Here is a 9102-nt window from a genome sequence, read left to right on the forward strand (position 1 = left end):
TTCACACCAAAATGCCCTGGCTTGTGTGTAGCATCTTGTTTCTTGATTTTCATGAGAAAGCCTTTCAGTCTCCCTGAGCTCCAGTTTTATGCTGCTGCTATTCATTATTTCTTTTCCTTCCACCTTGCTCTTTGCTCTCCATATTTATCCTTTTTATTAGCTTGTTCCTTTCCTACCTTTGTACTCCATTTCTTTTGCAGTTTCTCTGAATCAGAGCACAAAACTTAATTCACCCTCTCAACTGTGTAGCACTAAAATATTTCAAAATTAGGTGGTGGTTTTCTGCCTGTCCCTGGTCCCCATCTACAGGCGCAGAACTCGGTTGCTTTTCCCTGTTCCTGGCAGTGATAGGGGATTATGTGTTTGCTCACAAATGTGTAATGTCACATACCTTTTGGTGCCTTTCTTTTTTTCTGTGCCATGTCACTTTTCTTCCCACTTCTCCTTGTTTTCCCGATTTCTCTCTTCCCTCAGTTACTCTTTTTGCACTACCTCTTGTTTCAACACCTCTTTTTCTCTCTCTGAGCTCTCGTATATTGAATACCACGAATGACTTTTGGGAAGTGTCTGTATTGTACACTGAGTTACCGGTGCAAGAGGGAGACTGATTTCCCCTGATTTGGTAAGCTGCATCTTCAGAGAAAAGCTGCCCCCTAATTTTCCAACATACAGAAACACAAGTAGCTGCAACTAATGCCTACTAATGTAGACCTTGGAGGATAGACGCAACTAGTGTAGGCAATGGAGGGAGCATGCATGCAGTAGGCTCAAATGCCCTGTTAATTGCAGCAAAAGGTGAAAGGCTGCAGCAGGAGCTTCCCCTGATCTCAGGATGCTTTGGCATCCTGCTGATTTCCCAGGCACTTAAAATGAAAGAGGATTCCCCTCACAATGCCAGCCTTTCACATCCTTTCCAGTAGGACGAAGCCTGCTTTCTGAGCAGTTTGAAGCACTGGTGTCTTTCCAGAGCTTCAACACACACAGCAGGAATGTGCAACAGCCTAAATCATTTAACTTCATTTTGTTGTTCATGTGCTCTTGCAATGTTTTAGCAAGTAACAGCAAAGACTACATCACTTACCTTTCTCTAAGTTTTCCATTTCCTAATTCTCTTTGAGTTGAGGACTGGTGCCTGTACATGTCCTCAGAGGGAATAATGTGGGGCAGAACCCTGTGGGTGCTGTCAAGTCCAGGAGTGCACCAGCTATGGTGTGACCCTAGGTGTGTTTGTGACCATCCTATTTATCCAAAGTAGTCTTCTTAAAAGAATATGTCTTAAAAGAATATGTTAATCTTAGCAGTGGGAACAAAATGGAGCACAAGAGAAAAATATTTTTAAAACATCAAAGGAGCTACATGCATGACTAGCTTACCTGAGCCTTTCATTTTCTAAGAAGGGGCAGCTTCCTCAGGCAGCCCGGCGGATATTAAGAGATGTCAATCTCTTGCCCTCAGACATCTTCCAGATAGCATATCCTCTGAATGTAGATTCCTAAACTCTTTATAGTCGTCTTTATCAGCACTGCCATAACAAGCTTTACAGCTTGATTGAAAAGGAGGAAAAATATGCCTCACATTTATTTGCTTCTTAAACTCTCTGAAATGTTTACCTAGATGGAGGTGCCTTATTTGAAGCCATTATCTCCTCTTGTTCGTTTTCTCAACAGCATGCTATTAAACTGTGATTATATTCTGTTGTAAACGTATTAATAATCAGATCAATATGTACCATTTATACATTATTCCATGAGAGCCATGGAGAAAAAAATGGAGAAAAAAGAGAACAAGTTGGCATAAATGAAAGTGGATGTGAAAGCTGTTGTGTGCATTCCAGGAAAGAGTGACATGCTGTAGCAAAACATTAAGAAAATGTTTTCTCTGGGGCTCATACTATTTCTGTCCTTTGTCCTTTCTGTCCTCCATGCTTCTTATATTTTTTTTCCAGCCTAGTTCCTTGTTGCTTTACATCATTCTTTTCTTCTGTTTTTCTCGCCTTATAACAATTTCCATTTTCTAGTCTGCAGTTTTTACCTCACTCATATTCAAAATATTTTTTTAAATGAAACAATGTTTAAAATTAATCCCCACTAATCTTTAGCATTAGTATGGATTCTTCAAAGGAAAAATAATTAACTTGTGAAAACATTGAATTTTGCTTTTGCCACAGAGGAAGAAATTAGTATTTTTATCCCCCAGTTACCCTGGTCATTGGTGGAGGACAAACTTCAGACAAAGCTGTACACAATGCCAGTTAGACACTTACATTATGACCATGTGGGGAGAGGAAAAGAAGACATGCTAACTAAAATTTCACACATGAATAGTGGCTAAATCATAGGGATCCTGAGCTATCAAACCTGAAACTCAACATTCATACAGAAAAGCCATTTTCCTTCATTTTAGGCTGTGATTAGACTGCAACATAGGTGCATAATGCATCTCACCTGCAGTTTCCAATTCCCTAGTCTTTGCTATTGAGGACCTGAGAGCACACCATCACTCCTTCCCAGCAGTCTTGCCTTGCCTTGCCTTGCTTGCGTGAGGCTCAGGAGATGGCACTTGTGTGTGTGCAGGAGCCTGGCGCGCAGCGGTGCACTAAATGCAGCCATCTCTGAAAGGTTTGAAATTCTCCTGAGTCCCTCAGTTTGGACACAGTCCCGGAGGTTTCTGGGGGCCAGATCCCCAGTGGATATAAAGTAGCTAAAATCGAGTCCATTTGTCAGCTTGCGTCAGAGGAGCAGCTGGTCCTGAATTCTTAAAATTTTCTGTTCTCTCCTCACTCTGTAGCATTGGGCTCTGGTCACTAAGAGAGCTTCATTTAAGAAATGAAGGGATATAGCAATAATCTCCAGTCGGTCTTTTAAAAATGTCTAGGCTTCTCGGGAAAAAGATCCCCAGCTATCGGGGATATAGGGAATGTGGACAAATGTTTAGAGAGGTAAGCCTTTTGTCGGCACATGTTAAAGGTATCTTGCATGCTTATAACCATCTGTTACCTTGAACTGCTGTCTTCTGCCATACACATAGCCCTTATCTGGTTCTTCATTATTTATATTGCCTTTCTCAATACAGTGTGGCCAACAGTGCATGCATTATTCAGGATGAAGCTGTGTCATGTAAAGGCATATTTATCTTCTGTTCACTTTTCCTGGATTCCTTCTGGTATAACCTGATTTGTCTTGCATGAGGAGCAAAATTCCTCCCTGACAAGGATGCCCAATTCTTTTTTTTTCCTACATGTGTGACAACCTCTCGGGTAGATCTGTATTTGGTGCGTGCAAGTGCATTGCAGTGCATGAACCGCAGCTTTCCAGTCCGGCAGGTGGCACTCTGAAACCACCGTTTGAGTTGGGGCTGGCCCCTCTCGTCCTGCCAGGAATAAATCCACTTCAGAAACTCAGCGTTGTAGTTTGGAAAGAAAAGTTATCTAATCATGTTATATGTGCTTTCATAAATAAAACAACATTACGTCTTTACTAAATGATTTCTCTGCAGTTTTGAGAATCATTTCTGTCCGAAAAAACCTTACACCTAGGCTGTTTCAAGTGACATCTCCAAATTCAGCAGTTCAAAGAGATTAGAGAAAGAAAATCTTTGTTTTTCTTTTCTCAGGTTGCTGCCTTTGTACATATAAGAGCAGTCTGATTTTCTCAGTCTGACTGTTTACCCTGCAGTGGTGTGTGGGAATTGTGGAGTATCCTTTTAAATGATTTGTGAGCCTATTAGTAATCCTCACTGTTTTTGTATTTGAGAAGCTTCCAGAGCCCTGACAAAGCATCTGTGCCTTGCATGTTAACTATAGTTAATTGGCACTATTACTTGGAGCCCATAATGTTGTGTGCCTCCCCATACAGACAAGGTTGTGTAAAGATTGAAAACTCAACCCTTGCCAGAGTCAATTAGATTCTCTTGTTTGTGTGGAACATTAACACAGCAATAAGAGAGAGGAAGCATCTCAAAGAGTAGAAAAATGTGACTGTAAAATACAATATTTGGCAAAAAGATTTAAGAATGGAAGTAGCATCAATAAATCGTTCAGCTGGAAGGGCATCTATGGAAGGGAGACAGGGCATTTACACTGAGTTTGTTTTATCTGTGTTGAAAAGATCCAGGTGTATACAGCGCTGTGGTTAGGGCAAATTAATGGGCCAGATAATGAGTACTCCATCCTCCTTTTGAAAGGGTATAAAATTACTATTATGTTAATTTTCTGCAGGCTAAAGTCTGTTTGTACGCACCGCTCCTCTCTGTTAGTGTGGTAGTTATGCACTTGCCATATCGGGAGCCTTTCTGCCGACTGGGCCTGTCTGGTGCACTTCACTCCTCGGGGCTCATCGAGGGCAGGTGTCATCTCATCGTTCGAATTCTGCCTCCAGGTATTTGCTGAAGTATTTTCACGCTGATGCTTCAGGGGCAGTATGCTGGGGTAGGCCAGCAGTAGCCCAGCTGCTCACTCCTTTGCCTTGCCAGGGGCCATGGCAAGTTTCAGGACTGCTGGCCCTCGGGGGAGAGGAGGAGGTTCAGAAGGCCCTGGAGAAGAGAGCCGGGAGGAGATGTTTAGGAACTACTAAATGAGGGACCAGGATAATTTTTCATTCCTGTAAAAAAATCCTTTCACTTCTACACAATCATTAAAGAACAAAGTTACTGCTTTTGAAAATTTTTTACATTAAATATTAGCACAGTTGAACAGTGACAGTCAGATTTTTAGGAAAGTTTCAAAAGAAAGTTCCATAAAAACGTATTTTTCAAACATTACAGTGTGGATAGACATGAAAGTTTTCATGCAATTTCATATGAATATTTATAAAATATTTCATGAAATATTTCCTGCCATTCTAACAAAATATTTCCACAACTTGAATAAAATAGGACTCTGGAACACATCAGACATATAAACGCACATCAGACCATATAAAATGCTCATCGTGAAACTTCATAAAATTTGTGCTACCCTCCGTGAAGTATTCTCTCCCCATACCTTGTTAAATTCTTGAAATTTTGTAGTGGTATTCATGAACTGTTACACAAAGCAAAAAGAAAATATCACAGCTACAAGTTTAGACATAAGTATAAAATCATTAAAATCAGCTCGTGTCCTCAAAGCAGGAACATAAGTCATGCTTGAGTGTATGTCCCAGGCAATTGTCACTTTGGAGAAGAAAAGACTTTGTGTTGCTTCTTCCCAGCACTGCGGCTTTCCATCTTTTTCTCACAAGCATTGGGCAAAACTCAGCGCCTACAACAGCAGCAGGTAGTGCTCCATGGCCTTTACGCTTATTATGAGGCAATGACATTTCTCCTTTTGACCCTCAGAAATGCTTTCTAATGTCATCCTCTAGCTAGTAATAATTGAATAACTCTTCTCATCAGCATCAGTGTTATCAAGTGAAAGATTTAATCACACATACAGGATGAGCAGGGTCTCCAGAATTACAGGGAGAGTAACCAACAGTGTTAATGTCTGCTATGGTGATGCGAAGAAACCACCTCTTTTTGTTGAATACGACCTTGTGAGTGCCCAGCAATACGAGAATCACAACTTTCTAGACCGTCTGCATTCATATTAGTAAGTCCGTCATTGTGCCCAACCAGGTATTGCAGCCCGATGCGATAGTACTCATTTCTACTAATCTGACATCTTGACTCTAAAACCACTAAGACTCTGCTGAGACTGACACCTTGTGCGGAGGATAGAGAATAAAAGTCCAACATTTCTCTTTTCTGACTCTGAACCTCGTGTGTACAAAGCCACGAATAAGCTCTGAACTTTGGCGAGCCTTATAATATCTGCGGCACTACCTCTTTCAAGTTACTCTCCCCTTCCAGCATGGAAGCCCAGTATACAACCTGTCTGCACCAAAGGAGCTCAACGCCGAGCCGGGGCCATTGAGGATGACACATATCCACACAGGAATGCCAGTGCTGGAGGAAGGAACAGTGACTTCGAGGGAATCCTGTGCAGATGCCCAGAAATTCGGCCTGTCTCACCCAGAAATTCAGTTCATCCGAGGACTTTCCCCACTGCTTGACTCTTGTTTCATGACTTCAGAAGCAGCTCTGCAGCCAGGGAAGTTGACCTCAGCAAAGTGCTCCCACGATGAGCTGCTTGATGTCCTTTGCCTCTGCGTTCTCCTGAGGCTGCTGACAGCGAGGCAGATGTTGGTGCTGCTTCCAAAACTGTTGTGAGAGCTGCTCCACGGCACGGTGGCAGATTGGCAGTGCTAAGGCCACATGGCAGCAAGCTGTGAAAACATCTCCACAGCTTCTGTGTATTTGCAGTGGCATTTGCAATGGCATAGAGCACTGTTTTCATCTCTGCTGGCTGATAGAGTGCAAAAATGGTACTGGCTACACAAAAGGAGATAGATGGTGGTAAAAGAGAGAAGACTCATAAGGATTTGAGATTTGCATCTAGCTGCCTTGGGCAATGTTTCCCAGAGGAACTTCAGAAAAATCCCAGCAGTGGGGGTGGAATAACTGGAATACATGGAATATCTGTTCAAAATTATTCTTAAAACTTAATAAAAGGTCCCTGCCACCTGGATGAAATAGTTTTTGACGACAGCAGGCTGTGTAAACGTGGCTATGGAAACCACAGGCTGCAGCAGTTATTGTGCCCCAAATCATAGTTTGAAATAGGATCTCTGAGCAGCCAAGCTCTTTCTGGTTTAATCTTGACTGGATTTGAATTGAATAATATCCCTTTAACACTCTGAGCCACTCTAATCAGAAAAATCTTCCTAAATTGATTCAGGCCCTTATTACATTGGAGGAAGTTTGATAGCATAGCTGTTCCATTATGTCTACACCTGCAGACATAGGAGATACAAATTACCCTAAAAAAGAAGGAAAATATTCTTTTCCTTTTTCTCTTTTCTTGAATTAGAAAAATTAATCTGCCAAAGAGTTTTTTTTGCCAGCATAGCTCTCAGACTTTTGTTGTCATGGGGATGTCAATTACGGGCGTAGTTTGTTATGTTCTTAACCTAGCTAAACTTTTGCGTAACAGTGAAACTTTTGCATGCAGACTATGTCGTGCACTAATTTGAAAACTTGTAAAAATAGGAACTGGTCTTTCTGCTTAAGAAGTTATCTTTTGAAGACTTGACTGTACTCCCCTTTATAATGGTTTCTTTTCCTCAGTATCATACAGTATTAAGTAAACGAATGTACATGCAGGGGTTGCACAGGTACAGATTGGCAGATACAGTAAAACACAGAGATTTTGTTAATGCATATAGGTCTAAGTGATCTGAACTTTATTGGTGTGGCTGGCTGTGTGCAGAGCCTGCAGGTGCATGTTGTAAGGTGCAGGCTGATCATGAGCCTTGTGTGATCTGTGCAGTCACTCATGTATAATGCAGCGCACACACGTGTGCATGCACAAAATGTCTGGCATGCAAATGACAATTATATAGGCGTGTGTGTAATACATGTCTGAGTGCATGATTTCATACTCTGTTGGATAAATACAAAGTGCCTTAGACTTTGTATGCTTTTTTGTCAGACTCTGCAGAAGTGTATATAATTCTGTGCAAAGATTTTAGAGTATGCAACATGATGCATACATGTGACTTAAAGTCCAGAAAGCATTTGTGTGAGCATAACTAACTACACTGCATTGGCAATCCTACGTTTCCCATTAAAAACATTTTTAATATACTCAGTAGAGTTCTCCGGTGCCTACCTGTGAAGTTAGGATTCCTCAGGGAGTGCAAAACACCCTGGAGAGGAACAGATTTTACAGCATTTTCCTAGATGTTTTGTGCTGGAGCTCTCAGCTCTTTGCTCTATCCCCAAGAATCTGCGCTCCTTAGAGCACGTGAATATTCTGTGCTGAGCAGAAACCCTTGTTGTCTGCCAGCAAAATGTTGACAGTGCCCTTTGCTGGCTTCCCCAAGGAATTCATGCAAAGCACTTCAGCAATACAACAAACCATAGGATCCTTAAATGCTTCTAAACAACACCAAATTAGAAAAAGGCTTCACACTGAAAACATAATTTTCAATTAGTGTCTATTCAGTGGGAATGGGAATGGGGCAGGGGAGAGCTGGCATGTGAGATAAGCTGGATTTGTTAACATGCTTTGAAAATGCCTGCTGGCTAGCGTGCCTTTTTTCCCTTGTAAATGCTCACCTTTTTGTAATTTGGTGACATTTCCACAGTCGCAATATGCTCTGCTCTTGTACTCGAGCTACAAAGGAGCTCTGCCCAGCAGGAGGTAGGCTTCAGACAGTCATCGGCAGGCTGCACGCGTGTCACGCACACAGGTGAGCATTGCTGCAAAGGATGAAAGCTGGGAAAGAAACGACTCATTTCTCTCCTCAGTCCATCCCCATTAGTATCAACGAGTGCATTTATGAGAACACTGAACAGGGAGGCTGATGACTGAATGGGCCAGAGACCAAAGTGACAGCTCATTCCCTCCAGAACAGCACAGCGTGTCGTTGCTATGACTGATGTGGGATATGGTTTTTTTGTGGATAGAGGATGCCACGCTGCAAGAAAGGCACCAGGGACCCTTCACTACCTGAGTGCTTTTTGTCAGGACTCCTCTCTCCTGGCAGAGGATGAGGAGAGGGTTAGTCACTGCCCCAGCTATAACTGTTGGAGGGGGAGGCATGAAGTATATCCCTTTGTGATTAGCTACTATTTCTTTTACCCCTTACTCTTTTACTCTCTCTGCCCCCAAATGTGGCAGCATTGAACATTCGCCCTGATTTTATGAATATGTGTGAATGCATTTGATCCTTTTCTCTCTGCTTTGATTTGCTTACTTGCATTACTCTGGCTTGAACCTTCTTTCAAGCACCTCCTTACCTTATCTCTTACTGTCTCTTTTGTTCCTTGTTTTTTTTGTTTTGTTTTGTTTTGTTTAATGTTGTTGCTGTTGTTAGAAATTATCTTTCCCCTGCCTTTAATCTCAGGAAGTATCAGCCCTGGCTTCAAGAAACAGCAGCCTTGCCATCCCTTGGCAGGGCTATGCCATGATACTTGCCCCGTGTGTGGAGTGGCCCATCCTTGTGTCCCCTCCTAATGCTGTGTAGGTTATCTGCTGTCTCTCTTGTATTTCAAGGTACTGTGCTTGAGATGTTCCTT

This window comes from Dromaius novaehollandiae, chromosome 5 (assembly GCF_036370855.1).
Source record: "Dromaius novaehollandiae isolate bDroNov1 chromosome 5, bDroNov1.hap1, whole genome shotgun sequence".
In the NCBI taxonomy this organism is placed as follows: Eukaryota; Metazoa; Chordata; class Aves; order Casuariiformes; family Dromaiidae; genus Dromaius; species Dromaius novaehollandiae.